We start from the raw sequence: 4,890 nt of genomic DNA, 5'->3' as shown, positions 1-4,890 counted from the left end.
GAAGAAGAAATGTACTGCATGGAGTGTATGCAACCAATCCCTTGAGATTCAAATGAAAATGGTGTGGGGGCAATCAGAGCCCGGGAAGAGAAGTATTCTTTGGCAGTTAAGTTAGGGTTTAGTACGATAATGTAACTTGGATTTGAAGATTAACTTTACTGGGCTTTATTTGTTGTGGTCTTTATTCACACCTCCCAGTCACTTGCGATAGTGAGAACAATCCCTCTTTATAAAATACATGTAAACTGGCAAATAATATTCCATGGGTCTTTTTTTTTTTAAACCATACATAACAATTGTCAAGACTTACATGTGACAAAAGCTGAGATTATGTCAGTCATGGACTGACTTTCATTGAGCAAAACAAAAATACACTCCAAATAAGGACCTGTTATAGCTTGCTTGATAGAATCTTAATGTTTCCAGTTAAAGCATCAGTGAGTGAATTTCAAACACTGGCCCTCAGGCTCCCCCATAGCATTTGGCAGCACTAGTGTGAACTAGACCTTTTACAATAATATTGTAATATTGTGGCTTTGCTTTAGAGACAAGTTTATCAAGAATGATGCGAAATGTGGCACTCACTACATCTATGAAGGGCGTACTGTATGATCACAAAAAACAACTGACTCCAAATTAAGGAGGGAACGGCCAGGGAAGCTAAACATGCATAATTATGTATTTGTTATAGTTCAAATGTGACAAGCGGAAGGATGAATTCAAAAGTTGTTGTTGTGGCCTTCACTTCACTTCAATTCTGTTCTTCTTTTTTTTTTTTTTTTAATGTGGTCATTTTTACGAAGCCTTTGGCAGTCATTGAAAGCTATTTTACTGATATGATGCCAATTTACTGGTTTAAAAAGTAAACCAAAACAAGTGCAAATTAACAGGTTTTCTCCTGCAGTAAACGTGAGTGTTATGCACCGACAGTCACTTATTTGACTAGCCGTACAAAATAAGGACAAATTAACATATACTCCTGGGGCAAATGTGAATAGACTGAACGGAAATTTGCAGTTTTGCATTGTAGTAAATGTGTTTTATTGATAATGCAAACATGGGATTTGTGCAGCACTAGCCAGCATTTACTACGCTGTAAAATATTCAACTTTGGCATGGTGGGCAAATCTGATACAAATTTGTATGGCATTCGTAGATTACCTATGTGGCGAAACTGAGGCAAGTTAGGAAATTTACTCCTCGAACAAATGAGGATAAACTAGAGAGAAATTTTCAGTTTTGCATCCTGGTCAATGTGTTCAATTGATAATACAAACATGAGATTTTTGCAGCACTTGCCAACATTTACTATGCTGTAAAATATTCAACTTTGGTATGGTGAGCAAATCTGATACAAATTTGAACATCATTTGTAGATTAACTTCTACGTTGTGAAACTGAGGCAAATTCCAAGCAAATATCAGATTTAAGCCACATTTGCAGACAAAATGAGCAGCGGCAAATTTGTTTACTTGCGTGACATTTGTATCAGAGGCCAATTTGTATCAAATTTAGAGCCCTCAACTTGCTACAGATTTGTTCTAGTTGCAAAGTTGAGTAAATCCGTTTTTTCGAGTTTTTTAGTGTTAATCTGAGCACTGGATTCGATAATTCAATTTACTAAAAATGAAGTAATAGGGGTTAAGTAAATTTCACAGGTAAATCAATAAAAAGCGCTTTTTACTTACTTTATTCCGAACTAGTGAAAATATAATGGTCGAGGAACCTGTTCAAAATATAACTGTGGAGCGATTTTTTTGAAGAAAGCTTTTTTATAATTTATATTTTTTACCAAATTGTTTTCTCCTTTCGCCCCACCTCCATTCCCTAAGTAAAAAGGAATAACAAGAAAAAAAAGAAAAAGGAAAAAGAATCGACCTATAACTGTACAATCGCTGTCAAGTAAGCTGAAAATGTGACGGTCCGTGGTTGTCGAGCCAGGATTTCGGGCTTTGTAGCTTAAAGTCCTGTCACTATAAACCATGTTTTATGTTTTATGTTCTGACGTTAATTTTCGTCATAAACTTATCCACTTGCAGAGGAATCATAACGCCCCAAACATGCACTGTATGTTACGTTTGTTTGCAATTGTCTTATAATGATAATGATAACGATAATGATAATGATAATGATAATGATAATGATAATGATAATGATAATGATAATGATAATGATAATGATAATGATAATGATAATGATAATGATAATAATAATAATAATAATAATAATAATAATAATAATAATAATAACAATAACAATAACAATAACAATAACAATAACAATAATATTAATGCATGGGCTCCTGTAATAGTTAAGAACGATCTCTGGCTAAGATGATTAAAACAACGAGCTTTCGACTGCCCGAACTGCAGCCTTCGACGGGTAAAATGAAAGATTAGAAAGCGATGAGAGAAATTTAAGCTAAAGAGATAATAGTTGTTCGTACAGCTCAAACATGCCTGTGATGGTATGCGTCGGACAGGACTTCCACTCAGTCAGCCACTAAAAGCATCCACTAGTGCTCAGCTTCTCGTCCTGTAGCCTAGTCGTAATTAGACTTCACTGCCATCGCTGATTTCCAACTTCCTCTTCTTGCCTCTTTACTTGACACTTTTGCAGTTCCGCCTTGGCTGTTCGGGGATGCTAGAGTTTAAGCTCGATACCCAGCGCCTCCGCGAACCTAAAGGCGTATTTACCCATAGACCTCCGTCCCATTTCCTCTGCCCGCTTTTCAAACTGTCGCACCATTTCTATGGCCGGGACATCATACCATAGAGTCTAACCGCACTCTTAATCTTCGTGGCTTTATATTCCATCTCTACCAAACGTAAATCTCTACCCCCCCCCCCCCCACCCCCTGCCGCAGGGGTGCCTTCCCCCGTTCTCAGTAACACTCTTCCGAGCTTTTCTGTCGATCTCATGTATATTAATTATCGGCCATTCTTACGTCCACATGAGATAACCAAGCACCGGCAAGGCAAAATTGGTTTGAAGCGGTCACACGATTGCGGTCGGACAAAGGACTTGTCGAAATGGCAGACATCCGTTGGAGATACTCCTTAGCTGTGCACTTCAGGAACAGTTTATCCTCCTACATAACACTCTCGAGCATTCCTCGCCTCACATGAACCACTGCACACTTCTTGGGGTTCCAGGTTAGCCCCACGTTGTTATTATTATTATTATTATTATTATTATTATTATTATTATTATTATTATTATTATTATTATTATTATTATTATTATTATTATTGTTGTTATTATTATTATTATTATTATTATTTTTTTTTTTTTTTTCTTCAGATGTTAAATTCTCTGTCAGACATAACAGAACTCAAATCAATGCGGGATAATTACCTGACACAAGATTGCAAGTCCTTCCATCTCCAGTGTAAGGATGATCACACGAACAGTTGTACGACCCCACAGTGTTTGTACAAGTAGCTCGCGACCTGTGGCAGTTGTGCAAGCCACTGGCACACTCGTCGATATCTATACGAAACAAACCACTTATGAACGGCGTCAAGTCTGTACGACTGCGATTTATTGCATGCAGCAAAGCAATAAATACAAGCTTAAGGGTAGTCGCTGAGCAGTCGATAGTGACTAAATAATTTACGTAAAACCTATTGAAATATGCCCCTGCATCAGTTTACCTGCGCAAACTTGTTATTTTCCATGCAGGCCTGCTTACAGGCCTTTAATTTTGTCTTCAACTTCTCGTCTAGGAAGGTTTTAAAGGGAGAGTTTCACGGTTCGGCGCATGTGCGAGCGATAACGTAAGCGCTGTCAAACCAATTGTTTTTGGACCAATTAGAAGCGAGTACACAACACCGGCGGGAGTCTTATAATTTGCTGGCATAAAAATAAAACTGACCGGCCAGTGTTTCGGTCACGTTTCAGAAAGAAACAAAAAGGCTGTCCATGTAAAACACATGGGGATTTTTGCAGCGCCGCTTCGTTTATGAACCATGACATTCAAGATATGCCAGAACTTTTGCGAACGTATACGGTTTTACTTTAGTACAATGTCGATATCTCGCGGCATCGACCTTTTTTTATTACGCGCGGTTCGAAAAGCCGAGAAGCTCCCTCAAACTTACGTTCTTAAATCCAGTATTTCATCAGCATTCAGTGATAAACTTACTATAGTGTGTACGCTCGATAGCTAGATTTTATTAGACCAGCGAGAGGGCGAAGAACGAGAAATCCGCAAGCTTCAAGAAGCGATGCGACCGTTTAGTAACAACAACACTGAGCGTCCTTCCGAGACGCTGGAATGCATTTGAGAAAACTCTGCCATGGTGGCAAATCAAAACTGCATTTGCCATTCGCAATGACCATAATTTTATAAATAAATGAATACCTTACAATAGATTTTGTAGTTTGCCGCAAATCTTTCGGATTTTTTTTTTTCTACTGCCCGCTATTCGAGCCCGCTAATAGACGACAACAACTAACTCGCACATTTGATCTCATATTTATGCGCTTCGCGTCTCAGTGTTGTACAATTTCTTCCATCCAACTCGGCAAAGCAAAACACTGATGTTTGATGCTGTTTGTCCGTCGATTTCTCCGTTTTTGACAGTTGACTTCCATATGAACAAACAGTACGATTGAAATCTAGAAAATTCTCCCGAGTTCATCCAATGCCAGTTGGTGACCTTTGCCATTTCCGGCGAAAGCAGATGTGCCGCGAAATCGTTGTCTATTTTAAACAGACTTATCTCTTCACCGATTTTCCTCGTTTGGTGGACGTATCTTGTTAACCACACAAGATTTCTACATCCACTCCACTCTGTCCGCTTTAACTTCTGTGCTTCCAGAGAGTCCACAGAACACACCGTCGCCGGTCGGCCGCGACGTCTCCTTTCCGATCCATCAACAAAA

The 4,890-nt window shown here is 38.7% G+C and overlaps 1 pseudogene; it reads right to left on the bottom strand.

Annotated features, from left to right (window-relative positions):
- Window positions 1-2,643: 2,643 nt before the first annotated feature.
- Window positions 2,644-4,890, bottom strand: part of LOC146450234 (uncharacterized) — a 13,667-nt pseudogene continuing 11,420 nt past the window's right edge.

Source organism: Pavona decussata, unplaced genomic scaffold (genome assembly GCF_977016875.1).
Source record: "Pavona decussata unplaced genomic scaffold, jaPavDecu1.1 SCAFFOLD_476, whole genome shotgun sequence".
NCBI lineage: Eukaryota > Metazoa > Cnidaria > Anthozoa > Scleractinia > Agariciidae > Pavona > Pavona decussata.
The sequence above is the reverse complement of the archived record's forward strand: the minus strand, read 5'-3'. Positions and strand labels throughout refer to the sequence as shown.